The 16,427-nt window shown below is 50.2% G+C and overlaps 1 protein-coding gene and 1 long non-coding RNA gene across 3 annotated transcripts in view; one reads left to right on the top strand and one right to left on the bottom strand.

The window, feature by feature from the left end:
- Sema5b (semaphorin 5B) overlaps positions 1–16,427 on the bottom strand; it is a 124,744-nt gene that overhangs the window by 68,437 nt on the left and 39,880 nt on the right. The gene's annotated exons all lie outside the window — the stretch shown is intronic.
- Positions 8,764–11,114, top strand: LOC116085862. The gene is made up of 3 exons (XR_004116741.1): positions 8,764–8,869; positions 9,010–9,132; positions 9,822–11,114. It is a non-coding gene; the product is annotated as an uncharacterized LOC116085862 (long non-coding RNA).

Here is a 16,427-nt window from a genome sequence, read left to right as displayed (position 1 = left end):
CTCTCTCTCTCTCTCTCTCTCTCTCTCTCTCTCTCTCTCTCTTATTTTAATTTTGCAACCTTGGTACTCACAGAGATCCTCTTGTCTCTGACCCCAAGTGCTGGGGTTCAAGGCATGTGCCACCACATCCAACTAATTGGACATTTTATATTTGTACTTGCAAAGTCTGATGATATCCTAAAATTAAGTCTTGTTCTGTGATGGGCAGCAAGCTTGGAACCCATCATCCAGAGAAAAGCCAGGACTATGTGGTAGAAAAAACACGGAAATACCTAGGCACTGTGGCCCAGCCTAGCTGACATATTAAATTAACAATGACAATCATCGTGTCTCAAACATTAAGGCCCCCAAGGTGTTCACTTAGGAGAGCTCATTAAAATGCAGACCCCTTCCCTACCCCACCCCACCCCCACCAGACTCTGATGCCTCGGGTCTGGCACAGAGCCCAGCAGCCTGTACTCTCAGAATCCCTCCAGATGGTTCCAATCCATGGGCCCTCTTTGGGAAGCTGTGGGATTGGCACTCATAAAGGAATTCTGGAGGTAAGCGAATAGGCAGGAAGGGCTGTGCAGCCACACAGTGGCCTTAGGACTATGGTTCAGGGAGAGTAATGGCCAATGGGGAACCAGCCCACAGTCTTGTCCCAGGTGAGGACCTGCAAGTGAGTTTGCAGGAACCAGAGCTACAGGTAGAGGGGAAGACCCCAGAGAACAATCCCCTTGAACCAGACCCAAACCAGTCCTTAAGCCTCCTCTGTGTGGGTTGGTAGGGTGGATGTGCTTGGCCTCCCACACAGATGAGATCATGGCTTGGGAATCCGCGTGCACTCCGCTGCCCCTGAAAAGAAGCGCTCACTCAGCTGGCAAAGGGATGCCAGCAGCTGAATGCACACAGGCTGGCTGGAGAGGGAGGGCACAGGGCTGGGGGGACCCGCATCCCAAGCACGTTCAGGAAGGAAGAAAATCGATGGGGGCTAGAGAAGCCTGTTGTGACACAGCTTGAGTTTTAATGTATGCTTGTGGCCCATGGGTCAAAGATATGTCACCCCCTGCAGGGACACCTAACAGCTGCATGGGTAGAATGGGAATGGAAGGAGACTAGCTCAGCCAGAAACTGGCCACTTGCTTAGGTAGGGTCCTAGCACCAGCATTGTGAATCCCCCAGGAAAGACCGAAGGCAGCATGGGAGAGAGGTATCAGCCAGGTAGTATGGTGAGATTCCCCCACCACACCCTCTACAGGGCGGAGGCCAGAAGAGCAAGGTTCCTACATGGACATGTAATCTTTAGTGCCTTGCCTGATGCACGATGACAGTGCTCAATAAATGTGTGCTCTGCTCAGCTGAGTGAAGTGGGGTAGTCAAGTGAGGGAGGTGGCTGCTTCTTGCAGCTTCTGACACCTGCTGATCTGTCCTGAGCTCTCAAATGCTCTGTAACCACTGTCCCTTGTGACATCAAACTCCCCCTGAACTCACTTCACCCAGTGAGCATGAGGGCCTGAGCAGAGACACCTACCTTAGCACTCTGAGGACAAAGGAAGACAAGCCCACCTGGAGGAAATATCAGAACCAAAGCAACACAAGGGTCAGTAAGATGGCTCAGTGGGTAAAGGTGCTTGCTACCAAGCCTGACGACCTGAGTTCGGATCCCTAGGACCCACATAAGGGAAGGTAAGAACTGGTTTTTTTCAAATTGTCCTTTGACCACTGTTGGCATTTTGTCTAGGCTCCGCACCACAGTTACCTGGCAACAGCAGGTGTGCCTGACTCACTATAAAAGGGGCTGCTTGCCCACTCCTCACTCTCTGGCTCTCTTCTCCTCTTGCTCTTGCTCCCTTACCCTCTCTCCCCCTTTCCCTTCTCTCTCCACATGCTCATGGCCAGCCTCTATTCCTCTATTCTCTCTCTCTCCTTCCCTCTCTCCCTCTCTTCCTCCCCTTTCTCTCCTATCGCTTAAGCCTCCCCCCCCCCGTGCCCTAAATAAACTATATTCTTCTATTGATTCTATAGAATCACATCATGTGGCTGGTACCTCAGGGTGAAGGGATGCCTCTGCATGGGCCCACAGAGGCACCGCCTTCCTCCACATCATACGGCTCCTCTACCAAACATATCCCTGGCTTATTTTTCTTTCTTTCCCTCTTTCTTCCTTTCTTTTCTTTTTTTTTCTTTTGTTTGTTTTTTGTTTTGTTTTGTTTTGTTTTTCGAGACAGAGTTTCTCTGTATAGCCCTGGCTGTCCTGGAACTCACTCTGTAGACCAGGCTGGCCTTGAACTCAAATCCGCCTGCCTCTGCCTCCCAAGTGCTGGGATTAAAGGCGTGCGCCACCACCACCTGGCCTTTCTTTCTTTCTCTCTTTCTCTCTTTCTCTCTTTCTCTCTTTCTTTCTTTCTTTCTTTCTTTCTTTCTTTCTTTCTCTCTTTCTTATAAAACACAACCACTACGTATGTGCTGTGGCAAGTGTGCCCCCTTCTATAGCTTTTTTTCATCTAAAGGAGGAAATAATAAATTAACCATTTTTTGAATGGAGGAAAGACCCAGCAGGGTCCAGCCGTCTATGCGAGTGACATCAAAACCTTCCAAGTCACAGAATGCCAGTCTGCTGTTGTATGTGGTAAACAAACAAAACTCCTTCCCCACCCCAAAACCAGTGTCAGCTTCATAGTATTCTGCATATGTGAGGTCACACACTTAAGGGAGAACAAACAGAATCATAAGTAGGGGCCCAGAATGTCCCTATGAAAGCTCTGAATTCCCCAAACTGACCAGCCAGGTAGCCGGATGCTGAGTCAACATGACACCTGGTTCTCTCCAGACTGTATGGTCTGTTCTTCCTTTCCATGATTGTGTTTCTGCGGGAAGAGTGAGAATCTTGTATCCATCCAGGAAGGACATATGAAGGAGATGTGCCAACTGTGAATCCTGCCATTGAAGCTGTGGCTGAGGGACATATGGCTTTGACCTCCAAGTGCCTGCCATCAGAGCAGGGGAAGAGGGGGAAGGCGGTCCCAGAAGCAGGCAAAAGACGGCAGCGTTAGCACAAATGAAAGCAAATACTATTCACACAGCAGGTAGCTAACTTACTTGGAACTTGGAACCCCCAGAGCTGGTATAAGCTAAATATAGGAGTAGGTTCAGGATGCTGGGGAAGCATTAGCAGTTGGTGGCCATAACGAGTGCTCGGGGATGCTGGGCTCGGTGGTCAGTGTCCTATTAGATAGAGCCTGCCAGGTGGGTTTGCAGTGTTGTCTCCGATGGGGCCAGGTCTGCCCTACTGCTTTGAACGTGTTCCTTTTGCATTTACAGCACGTGTGAGTGCTGAGGTCAGAGGACCACCTCAGGACTGACCCTAGCCTCCTACCTTATTTGGGAACCAATCTCTTTGTTGTTTACTGCTGTCTGTACCAGGCTAGGGAGCCTCTGACACTCCTGGCTAGGGAGTGGGTAGAGATTCATTCTCCGACCTCTGCCTCCCATCTCACCCAGGGATTACAGATGCTTACTACACTGTTACTGAAGCACAACTTTACATGGTTTCTGGGAATGTGAACTCGGGTTCTCACGTTTACCCACTGGGACACCTCCCTGGAAGTCCCGCCCCTTTTCCTTCCCAAGGCAATCTTTGACTCATGACACGAAGCCCATCTCAAGCTTAAGGATGCTTACTATGGTGTGGTCCCTCAGGCTGCTTTCCCTGATCTTGAGTGTGTGGTCTCTGTGCGAGGCAGAGGCAACTGCAACCCACCTTCTCTGCATGGCTTCAAGGCCATCATTTCCACCACTGTTCTTCCCAGAAGCAGGGCAATGGCCCAAATTGCTGTCATTGTTTTTATTGTGGTAAAATATACAGAACACAAAACTGACTAGTTTCTCTCTTTACCCGCCCAGTTCACATTCACGGAGCTGGGTTACCATCACCATCCATCTCTGGACCTTCTCCTTCTCTTCTCTACCTGCATCCCTGTGCCCATTAAGCAGCAACTCCAATCTCCATTTCTGCCACTCTGAGAAGCAGCGTTCTATTTCTGTCTCTGATTGTGTCTCATCCAAGTACTGCACACCAGCAGAATCATGCAGTATATGTCCTTTTGTGACTGGACTATTTCACTTAGCATAATGTCCTCAGGATTAACCCATGCTGGAGCTGGGGAGAGGGCTCAGAGTCAAAGGCACTTATTGCTTTTGCAGAGAGCCAAGTTTGGGTACCAGCACCGTATAGTGGTACCTTGTGATCATCTGTAACTCCAGTTCCAGGGGATCCTAAGCCCCCTTCTGGACTCTGTGGGCACTGCATGCATGTGGTGCATATAACATATGTGCAGGCAAAACACTTATAAGCGTAAAAAATAAAAATTAAGATTGGAGCTGGAGAGATGACCCAGTGGTTAAGAGCACCCACCACTCCACTAGTGGACCCAAGTTCAGTTCCCAGTATCCACATGAAGATACTCTCAAGTGCCTGTAATTCAGTTCCAGGAGATCCCACGCCCTCCTCTGGCCTCTGTGAGCAACCACACACATGGGGCAAACACTCACATATATATGCACACATACACTCATAAAAATTTAAAATAAATAAATACCTTTTAAAACCATTCACCCATGCTGTCATGCTATCTTGATCATGATCATTGTGCCTTCAAGGCAGGCTGACCTTGAATCTACAGCCCTTATGCTGGGGCTCCAGGTTTGCGCCCCACACCTGGCTGACCCTGAGAGTCAGATCCAAGCTGAGATACCTTTCAGAGGACGTTCCCATATGTCTCAGTTAACCCCTGGACGGCACACTTCACAGACAGACTTGAGCATCACACAGCAGTGCTTGTTCTAAGGCGCGGGAGGCTCGCAGCCAGCGTGTAGTGAGCCGGGGAGGCTCCCAGGAGAGGAGCCATTGGAAATCACAGAACCCTGGCCATAGCTAGAAGACTGTAGAAGTCACATGGCAGAGGCAGGCAAGAGGCAGGTTTGGCTGGCAGCCAGGATCCAGTGTGACGTAAACAGATAGAGGAACTCAAGCCACAAGCCTGCTTTCAGGCTTTGTCTCAGCCTTAGAGTGTGGCAGGTCACATCAGGAGCATGGCTGGAGTGACAGGTGTGGAGGCAGGGACCCTCCTGCAGGGGTCTTTCTTGAGTGCACTTAATTCAGGAGAGACTGGGAGCCATGAGATGCCTTAGAATAGAGATCACAGCTTCTTCTAGTTATAGATTTGGGGGTGCAGGTCAGGACCTCCTGCCCCTCCCCACAGCAGCACTGGCTAGTCTCACAGCTCTGTCTGTCCCTCCCTCTCAGGGACTCCTCCAGGGAGTACCTAGTCTCTAACAGCCTCCCTCCTACCACCCGTTCACAAAATCAGGAAATGTGAACCCTAAATAATTTATAAACGTGTTAAATAAGCCCCAATCCCCGGAGAGCTCACTGTTAATACTTCCCTCATTGAACATGAGCCTGAGCCAGACATCATTAGGAAGGAAAACCTTCTTCCCTCTCTTTTAAAAATCATGTCATTTAAATGGTTTGGGATTATTTGGTGCTTTGAATCACTCTTGCCTCTGCTGTCTCCCATTAAGGGGGTAATTAAGAATTGACTATGGTTAGCAAAAAGCATTCAACGGCCAACTTTTTATTTGTTTTTTTTTTTTTTCAAGTGCTCCAGGCTTCTCCCTCCCCTACCCAGCCCTGCCTTTCTTGTCTCCTTGCAGCCCAGATCCCCAGAACTCCCACCCCCACCCCCAGGTCTCCTGCCCATAAACACACTTGGAGCCCCATGGAAACCACACACTGAATGGAAAGACAGCGGGGCGACCATTCAGTTTCTTCGTATTCCACTGCCCCATTTCCTCCAGGCACCTTGCCTGGTGTCTCTTGGGACTGGGGCCAGACTGTGTTTGTTCGGCTGCCCTGGTCACCCGGGAATGGGGTGGGCTCAGATCCCAGGCCTGTCCACCAGCCGGTCATTCTCTCTCTGGAGAATCGCTCTCTCTGAGCGGCTCAGGCAGGATTAAAGGCTTCAGGAGTGAGAGCATGGAAAGAGGGGACCCAGACCCAGGCAGGCCAAGGCTGGCAAGGCAGAGCTGAGGCAGGATGGCGTGACGGTGGGTCTCCATCCCCCACTCCGTCAATTACAGTGATTACAGACCCCCTCAGCTGCAGAGCTGGGCTTATACCTAGAATTCAGTGCCTGGGCCTGGATGATCTTTTAGGGGCCTCTCTTTACCCCCTACCACCACTAAAACCACACTTGAATCATCTCAAAGATGTAGTGGTTTTTCTTCTTCTTTCCTTTCTCTAGGTCATCAATTTCTAGTCCTTTTAAGTGATAGAAATTCTTTTCTTGGTCTAACTTGAAACTTTTCTGTTGCCGCGGTGTGTGCTGTTTCAGAACCATGGACTCTGAGACCTTGTATCCTCAATCTAACACACCAGCAAGCTAGACAAACCAACCTGGAAAGACACACACACAGGAGGTCTAGCAACCTTGGGGTGGGAGAGGGTGGAGACAAGGTCTCAGAGAAACTTCTAGAACTAGCTGCCAGAATTGACCTGGGCAGGGGTGAAAGGAGGGCTGACTCTATACATACTCCATTACCAAAAAAACCTGCCTACTTTGGGTAGCCTTGTCCTAGCAATATTTCAACACTTGAAAATGAAAAATTAAATGCAGGTGTTGATGTGTTGGAACAGTGGCGGTCACGTCTGGAAGTACCACACTAGGCCTAGACAGTTCCACGTGTAAGAGGTTTAATTGAGAGGGAGTAGAGGGTAGTGGCGCAGAAAGAGAGGGGAGAGAGAGAGATAGAGAGCAAGATGGAGGAATTGTCCCATATATATGAGTTGTGACATAGTAGTCGCGCAGGTAAAGGTGGGGGCTGAACCCAATGGATTCTGTGAATATGGTGGCTGTTGTCCTGGCAACAGGTCTGTGGACCTGCCCATGTATCACCACAGGCTCTGAATGCTAACAGGTGTTAACAGCAGCCAGTCACCTGTGTCATCACTGTGGTCCCCCTCTCCATGGAACTCTCTTCTTTGAGGTGAACAGCCCCAACCTCGAGTGCTCCTTGTGAGCTCCAAACCCTGCTGGGTGTGGTTGGCCGAAGCCTGCGGTTGTGGCCCCGGAAGGGAACATTTTAGACTTTTTTCTTTCTAGGTACCACTGCAGCACATGAGAGGTCAGTGAGCTGGGGCTTCCTTCCATGAGCCTCCTGAACAACAGCCTGCATGTGTTGTGCTGGGTGTTAGAGATGTGTGGGATTTGGCTTGAGACAGCTTTCCCCAGCAATCATGGGTGAGGTAAGGAGGTGGTCTCCAAGCTTCACCTACTGCCAAAGCTGCTACCCAAACAACAATGGAGTCAGATAGGAAGATAGGAGCTGATGCCAGCCTCTCCCCTTAGCCCAACACTACAAAAATAAGCCTCTTTTGGCTTTCTGTGACTTGCTGTGGAGGCAGGGAAGGGACATGTCAGGGAGAGGAGGAAGGACAAAGGAGGACAGGTCGCTCCAGTTTGGCTTTGGTAGGAAATTAATTCATCATATTCTGGAGTGCTGTGCAAAGCACCAACTAAACAGCCGGCAGGGCTTAACCAGGCAGCCCGCTCGCTCCTGCGCGCACTGCCTGAGGGTTTTCTTCTCCGTTACTGACTTTCCCAAGTGGCCCTATATACCCATTCCTGTAGGGCCAATCCCCAGGGTTGGATGGAGGCTGTAGACATGGTCCGAAGGTTCAGGGAGGATCCCCCACCCCATTGTGTTCTACCTCCCCATCCCTGTAGCGAGTGAAGGCAAAGTACTTAGAAGCCCCCTGCTGACTTCCACTGTGCTGGGCTGTAGAATCATCCTTAGAAGGGGTCTCGGCTTGGCATTATGTCCTCCATTTTCGTCAGTCAGGAGCTGCCTACCTAAGGATTTCTTGGTGTCTGTCCATGGTCGGTTTAGGCTAGGTCTCTGTTCTCTTTTCTCTGGAGCTCTAGGGCCTCTCCTCCAACAGAAACCCGTGGAAAGATTCTAGGCACATCACACGTGTTTTTCTTCAAGAATAACGACAAAGGAAGCCACTGAGGAGAGTGCAAAGTAGATTTTATTCTAAATTTGCCCAGCACACAATTCCCCAGGGACAAGGCTGGAAATGTGAAGGAGGCCTAGGAAAAATACAGAAGGGGGAAAAAAAATGTATGTATAATTTCCTCTCTGTTTCGTCCCAAAGACTTCTTTGAAATATATGATTTCGATTACAATTCTGGACTCTAAAACTTTTTCAAATGAATGTAGTGCTTAGAATAGAATGTTTTAATGAGCCCAAACTATTTCCAAAAAGCATGCCACAAGATTTAAAAGCAGACAAGCTCCATCAATCTTCCCTCGTGCCTATAAGGATGCAACTTGTTTGACATTCCTTTCTAAATGACCTACAGAAGAAAAAAAAAATCGATAGTTCCTGGGAATCCTAGTGCATTTCCACTCATAAATATAGAAGAAAATAAAATGACTACTTCAATGAAAAAAAATGGAAAAATTTTGTCATGGCACTTGAAATTTTTGTGAAGGTTCTTGATCAGGGATTGGACATCAGTGGACAGGGAACAGGGGTGGGGAGAAGGGACTGTGGCATTTTGTAGGTTACCCTCCCATAGTGCCCAGATGTCCAGCATTTCAAAGCTGCAGACAGTGGTTTGGGGTCCAGAGTAAGCTGGGGGCAGATTGTCTCTTAAGCTTATTCCTTTCCATGACTAAGGATTCATTCTGTATTCTCAGTCCCCTACTACATGTGAAAGTCACAGCTCACATCTAGAAAACCACCTACAAATCAAGAAACACATTAACATGTGAGAAGAAAGTGGAGCCTGCCTTCCTGTAGATTCAGAAAGGAGTCCAGGTGAGGGCCCGAGAGAGAGTGAGGCTGACTGAGTGGAGGTCCAGGGAGCAGCTTGTGTACCCTGAGATCTGAGGGCTTCCCTCCTCCGCCCTTCTCACAATTCCCAATGCTAACAATGGGCACTTGTCTGTCTTCACCAGGAAACAAAAGGCTGCCTTTTGTCTCACACCAAGTGTGCTGCAGAAGGATTTTTCTCTTCAAGGTTTTGCCCGCTTCTCACAAACCGTCCGCCGGGAGGGGCCGCCCGCTTTCTAAAAGAACAGGTACTTTACAACAGGAAGCTGGCAGGTGCCCACGAAGCATCCTGTAGTGTGCAATCTGACCACATGCAACAACTACAACTCCAGGTTTTAGATAAACGATATTCCATCACTTTTATGTTTCAAAAACATAGGGATTCCCCAAGCTGGGAGTTACACATATATTTTCATTTTTTCTTCTAATATTTGAAAACAAAACAAAACAAAATCAACAGCCCCTTCTGGTGTCTCCTGGAGGGAGATAAGTCAAGACTGGAGCTGAGGCAGGCTTCAGAGGGGTGTGTGGAATGTGGGAGTGAGTCTTGAGTGTTGGAATGCACACAGACAGACAGACAGACAGACAGACAGACAGACACACACACACACCACACACACACACACACACACACACACACACACACACACACACACACACACGAGGAACATCCACTCAGCCAGGGAAATCTCTCAGCTATGGTTAACCCTATAACCCCGCATTCGCTCCACCTTCTTCAAAAGGGGTCGGACATTCTTTCCCAAACTTTGCCGCACTTTCCATGAGAATGGGGATGTTCTTGCATAAAACATGAGTATGGGAGGGCAAAGAGGGAGCAAGCCAGACCTCAAGGAGCTGAGTGGGTGGGAGACTCAGCAAGAAGAGCGTGGTGGGGGAGGGGTGGAGAGACTGTTTTCTCACACTGCATTTCTTCCAGGCTCCTTGGAGACCGCACAGAGGCCCGGAGAGGTCTCCACTAGGCCCAGACCCTCACAGAGGCAGCCAAAAAGGAATGGGGAGCCTGATCTGATAGATCCAGATGGAACGGCATTTGACGATCTGCGGGAGACTGACGCCCTTCATCTAACAGAGAAGGATAGAGAAGACTCAGGAAAGGGAAGCCATGGGGGCAGGCAGTAGGAGCGAGGGAGCCTTCTAAACACTGAAACCATAGCCCTGGCCCTCCTCCTGGATGCCAGTATCGGGATACACACAAATGCTGGGTTTTTTTTTTTTTTCCAGTGTTTTTGCAGCATCCAGCGGCACAGACTTGAGCTCGATGTTTGAATGGCTACAGGGGGCCAGATAGGATTCTTAGTCTGTTATCAGTGCCCCAGAGAGCAGGATTTAAGGGTCTGCAAGAGGTCTTCTCCCGCAAACAGGTTATTAGTATTGCTTGAATTAACCCAGCAATGGGCTAAATGCCAGCAGCGGGAGAGAGATGTTAGGGCATTCTGTTCCTCTGGGGACCCAGGTGAAGCAGCAGGAAAATCCCTGCCCAGCTCTTACCAGAGGCACGGAAAGGGCAGGAGTGTTTACACTGGAGCACCCTGTAAAGCTACACAGCTCTCAGGTGCCTGTAAGCACTGGATACCCCCAATGTCTCGTTCTATTGTTGGGACACCTCAGTAGCCTCCTCCACAAACAGACTGGAAGGGACAAAAACCAGTCTGGCTCAGGGCAAGTCAGAAAAAAATTTCTCAGTGGAGGTTAGCACCCCCCAGACCCCCCCTTCCCCGAATTCAACTCCACCCACTCCAAAAGCAGTTTGACCTCCATCCCCAAACTTCACAAATTTTGTGGCAATTTCCAAGGGAAGGGTAATGTTTCTGCATCAAATGTAAGTCTGGGAGGGCAAGGAGGGAGGAGGCTCGGCCTCAAGGAGCTGAGAAGGTGGGAGACATGGACAAGAAGAGCGTGGTGGGGCTTTTGTGTATGAGAGAACTGTCAGTGGTCTAGGACGTACTCATGAGACTTTTGAGAGTCATTATAAGCTGACAGAGCACGGGAGGGGTGGTGGAACTAAAATTGCAGGGGACCCTGGGGGTGACCCAGAGCAGCAAGCAAATCTTCGAGCCCCAGCTGCATCTGCATCACCAGAGGGACATGACAACTTGCTTGCTGGGCCCTCAGCACATATATATCTATATCACCTATATCTATAACATTATATTTACTTATATATTGTATATTTTATATTAAAGTAAACATATTATTTTGTTTTATCATATACATTTATGTGCATATATGTTTATATATGAAATAGGATTTTGCTATGTCGCTCTAGGGTAGCTTCCAACTTGGGGCAATCCTCCTGTCTCAGCCTCCCAAGGGTTAGGAGTACAGGCATGTACTCGCATTCCCATGTTCACCCAGGACTTTCTAACAAACTCCTTGCCGTTGCTGTTGCTGCCGCCGCTCCGTGGTCCTTGCTGTGAGAATAGCCTCCTCACTTTCTATATGGAGAAGCTGAAGTGATGAGGCTCTGGTAGCCTCTTTCCCTGGCACAGGGGAAGTATTGGCTCCCGGATCTAGCATGAAACCATAGTGTAGGGTGAGTCTGAGAGGCAAGGACGAACACAAGGGAAAGCCATGTACTTAATAAAGTCTCACTGGAGGGTCCCAGAGGACCCTGAGGAGAGGTTTGCCCCAAAATTAAGCAGTAGAAAAGGAAAATAGGGTGGGGGTGGGGGCAGTTAGCAGATTATGGAAAGCAGTTAACCTAGAGTTAATCAGGGCAGTGGGGCAGAGATGAGCAAGCCACCAGAGCGCTTGGGAGCCAGGGGCAGTGTTGCCTCCAGCTGTGACTTGCCCCCCACCCCCACTCCCAAACATCTGTTGTCTCCTGAAGGCCTTGGGGCAGGGCCCAGAAAGCTCAGCCTGGAGAAGAGCCAGAAAACCAACTTATCTCCTTTATCTTGTCTGGGTTGGTAAGGGTACCCTCCTCTCGGCCATCTCTGTCCTTCTCTTCAGTGCCCATGATCCACCAGAAATTGGAGACAACATCACCCATCATGGGGCTGGTATGCACTCGGGGCGAATAGGAGACAGAAATGAATTCATCGATGGATTCAGCATGCTGCTTCCTGGGAAATGAGCCTTACCTCCTAAGGGGAATCAGACCTGTGGATCTTTCAGCCTTAGGCCTCTCTGTTCCACTAAAGGAAGAAATCCTTTTTTACATTCGAGCAGAACACTCTGCCACGTCATGGTTCCTCTGACCCGTCTAGTTTCAGACGGAAGGCTTCATTTTTTTCACTCCTTCTCTGACTCCATACGGACCTGCCTTGTTGGCACCAGGAATACAGGACCTGCCTTGTTGGCACCAGGAAGGACATGGTGTGTGCGGTCTGCTGCTGCTGCTGTCCTCCAAGCTCAGTCATGAGAGGAAGGACCACACACGGGGCTGCACTGTGCCTACAGAGGCATTGTCCTGACTTGGAACCTGGGTGTGCTCTGGACCAGCCTTCCAGAGCGGGGGTGGGGGTGGGGGTGGGATGGGGAGGACAACTTCCTGGTCCCGTGCCTGGTGCCTGGGCTCTGCCCTCTATGGCAGCACTCTGGGCCTCTAGGCCTCAAGAAAAACCTCTTGATCCTTGTGTTACTCTGAGCAAGCCTCACACTAGTCTAAGATACAAGAACCAGGCCCAAACCAATCACAGCACAGGTGGGAGCCAGCTCTGCCCCGGGGCCAGGGATTCGCAAATCTCAACACATCCTCACCCTAAAGCTACAGTCTGGTGAAATTTCTCTGTTCCTATTTCCATCAAGCTGTCCAGAGAAAACCATCTCACTGAGGGAGGGGGGGAAAAGCCAGAGAAAGGAGAGGCAGAGGCCCTGAAATTGCTGCTAAGAGATAGATTCTATGTAGTTGGGCACAGGCCATGAAGACCCCAGGCTGTAGGCACAGGATGCTGTGCCCTCTGGGTTGACTAGACTCCCCACAGCACGGCCCTGCCACCTCTGGCCCTCTGCTCTTTAACAGTTGTTTGTTCAGGGGATGTAAACTTGCCTGCCAGAATCCGGCATCTATGCAATCAAATGTTCCTGGAGAGGACCTCAGTGGGCACCACAAAACCCGGCAGGCTGATTAGCAGGCTGTTTGCTTCTTTGTATCTTCTGAAGCACCTCTCAGCTCCATCCCACCAATCAGAATCTGGCCCTAAGTTTTCTGCAATATGGGGTTGCCAGTGAGTCCTTCCTCCGGGCTAAGGGGGTAGGGAGCTGCCTTTCAGTTATGGAGACACATTTTAGTACAGGAGATGGAGATCACGAAAAAGGGAGACACCTGTCTTCCCAAGAGAGGGAAAGGCACCCCTGAGCTACCTTCTCTTCCTGCCTCTCCAATCACGGACAAATAAGCAAAAAGATCCAGGCTCTTCACAGTGAAAGGGAGCTGTGCATGCACACACGCGTGCATGTGGGCACACGTGCCACACTGCCTCCTGTGCCTTGGATTACGGCGCCTGAAACATCTCCATGGAGCCGAGTCAAGAGGTCGCTTTAGCCCTGGCTTATGCTTTCTCATCCCAGGAAGGCACATACACCCTCAATGGGTGATTGCCCATCTCTCCCTCCTCCTGTTCTCCTATCCCCTTTCTCCCTCCTTCCTCCTCTTTCTCTTCTTTTTGTTTGTATTTTTTTTTTTTTTGAAACAGGGTCTCATGGAGCCAATGGTAGCCTTGAACTTGCTATGTAGCCAATGCTAGACTTGAACTCCCAATTCTCTTCCCCCTACCTCCCACATGGTAACATTACAGGCATGTGCCTCAACCCCTGGCTCGGTTGGTTTCTTTCTTTCTTGGTGCCTAACAGGATGTTTGGCTCATTCAGCCAGCTGTGCAGGCAGGGCTACACACCCTTTCTACAGCTCTATACCCGCTCTGATCTTGACACTTTGCTTCTAGAAGTGTCAGGCAGGAACAGTGGTTGTCTTCAGTGGGATTTCCTTACCAGACTTCACACCTCACAGGGCTCAGCCAGCACCCGAAGCCTCTCCTCCACACTTACACTTTGGAAGTCTGTAGCTTAGTAACCATGGGAAGGCTTAGAACTAACTCTCTTCACCCTACAGGCTATAAGACCATGACAAAAAAACCCAGAGCCCAGAACCCAGATGCCTGCTCTTCTAAGTCAGAGATAGCATGCTTCACCTGTCTCTGATAGACCCAGTGTCGTGGGCTCCAAGGACATAGGAAGATCCAGTGGAAATAGATGTCCAGGAGCAGAGTTAACGTGGAGAGATCATTCTCACCTAGAGGTGCCGTTGCCTTCAAGGGATCCTTTCAGGAATGTCTAGAGTCAATTTGGTTGCCACAAACCAAGATGCTCCTGGCCTTTAGTAGACAGAGGCAGGGGATATTGTTAGATCTCCCACAAGCATGAGACGCTCCTCTTTCATCTCAAATTATAGCTGCAGTTTTGAGAAACCCTGCCCAGACATCTCCCTGCCATCCGTGCTGAGCGGCAAGGAGTCAGAATCATCGCTCTCCAGTCTTGCCTCGGAGTCTCCGACAGGAAGACTGAGATATACTGAGAATGGGGTCAAGGGACACTTCAGCTTTGACCCCCTCAACAATACTCTGGGAAGTTGGAACTGTTCCCAGCGGGACCTCAGAGGTTATCTTGTCTAAAACACTCATCATACGAAACTGCCAGCAACACAGCAAAGCCCAAAAACTCACGAAGGAAGGCAGGGTCACAGACACACACAGGGAAAGCTAGACATCTTGTCCTCCTGGCACCGTGAAGGTGAAAGGCAGGAGAGCCGGGGAAGGATACAGGAAGCCCAAGTCATTCAGCACAACGGTGAGACCTCTATCTGTCTAGAGGCAGCCCAACCTGGAAACAGCCATCCATCTAAGGATGGGGATCGCAGCACAGCTGTAAAGGGGCCCAAGTCCCAAAACTGTAGATCCCCCCAGTCGTATCTTGTATTATTTTATATACATTCCAGATGGGATTTGTCAGGTTAGAAAAAAATAAAAATTATTTTGATGCCTGTTCCCTCGGCCTGATGGCAACTTAACCTTCCAGGGAAGCAGAAAGAAGCCCAGAGCAGGGGTAGGGGGTGGGGGTGGGGGAACAGGGCTGCCCGAGGAAGTGAGCAGAAGGGCAGGAACCTCCTCACTGGCTTCTACGGGCGTGGTGATGTCATGGTGGAGGGTGAAGAGCCACAGCCTGGGAAAGTGCTAACTCTCATTCTGCCCTCCAGCCTTTCAACCAGCACTGCTTTGTTGGAAAAGGGCCGGCCATGTTGGCTCCAAAACCTAAGAGCCTTGTGAGACCAGGCACGTTGGTGCAGCCATTCCTCCCTGAACTTTTATTTGGATGTAGTTATTTCATGTGTATAACTCTTCTGCCTTCCCATATGTATGTGAACCACATGCCTGCCTGGTCCATGCAGAACTGAAGCTGACAGTTGTAAGCTTCCATGTAGGTGCTAGGACCCGAACCCAGGTCCTCCAGGAAAGCAGTCAAGTGCTCTTAACTGCTGAGGCAGCTCTCCAAGCCCTTCCACACATTTTAAGATGTATTTATATACGACCAGGAAGAGAGAAATGTAATAAACATTCCCTTCTGGAACCTTACTCCTGAGAGACCTAGCTGCAGGCCCCACCTACCCCAGCATCCTACCTCCTTAGCCCATGAGAACTGTCCTTCCTAGGTTCTCCCCCATTCACTCAGCGCAAAGCCAAGTCACAGGCACTCTATGTAGATGATGCCTCAGAGCCTGTCTGTGTGATTCAGGTGAGCACAGCCAACAAGTGCAGAAAGGGACATCTGTGCCAGTACTCACCATGAACAGTTCGGACTTGGTGGGAAAAGACACAGCATACAGGAGCTAGACTCCTGGGCATACCAGCCTGGATGGCCACCCACCCAGAGAGGCAGAGCTCAGAATCCACCTCAAACCTACAGTCAGACCAGGGCTGTGACCAGATAAGCGCCCCCCCCCCCCCCCCCCCCCCCCCCCGGTCCCAGAGAGCAGCAGACTAGAGACTGAGCTTCAGGGCCTGCCAATGTGCCTCAGCCCAGGGGAGGTAGGACGGGTCTGCTGATCAGAGAGAAAACACTTGCCTGTAAAATCGATCCAGGTTACTGCACTCAAGTGGGATCAGCAAAAAAACCATCTCCATCCTGCCCGGCAGATCTGAGTGGATGCGTCCAGCCCCAGGGAAAGCAAGACACAGCGCTGGAGCCAGCCCTGAGCTGCTTCAATTGTCTCTCACACTGCCCGGCCTCGCTCCCAGTGCTACACAAAGGCACTGCAAACAGCTCTCAAATCTCAATGGTAGCACACCAATCGCCAGCTCCTAGAGTGTTCTCCCAGCCGGCCAGGCCCCGGGCCACCTCACCAGTGGCCTGCCTCCTCTCCAGAGTTTCCTCAAAGGCAGCCCAGGGCTGGTTAAAGACGTCTTATCCTCGGGGAGTGGTTTGCTCATCCCAGAAAAGACAGCCGTTTAGCTACACCAGGAAGCAGTGATGGAACACACAGGTAGAGAGAGGGAGACCCGGGGTCGTGTGTGTGTGTGTGTGTGTG

Source organism: Mastomys coucha, unplaced genomic scaffold (genome assembly GCF_008632895.1).
Source record: "Mastomys coucha isolate ucsf_1 unplaced genomic scaffold, UCSF_Mcou_1 pScaffold12, whole genome shotgun sequence".
Taxonomy (NCBI): domain Eukaryota; kingdom Metazoa; phylum Chordata; class Mammalia; order Rodentia; family Muridae; genus Mastomys; species Mastomys coucha.
The sequence above is the reverse complement of the archived record's forward strand: the minus strand, read 5'-3'. Positions and strand labels throughout refer to the sequence as shown.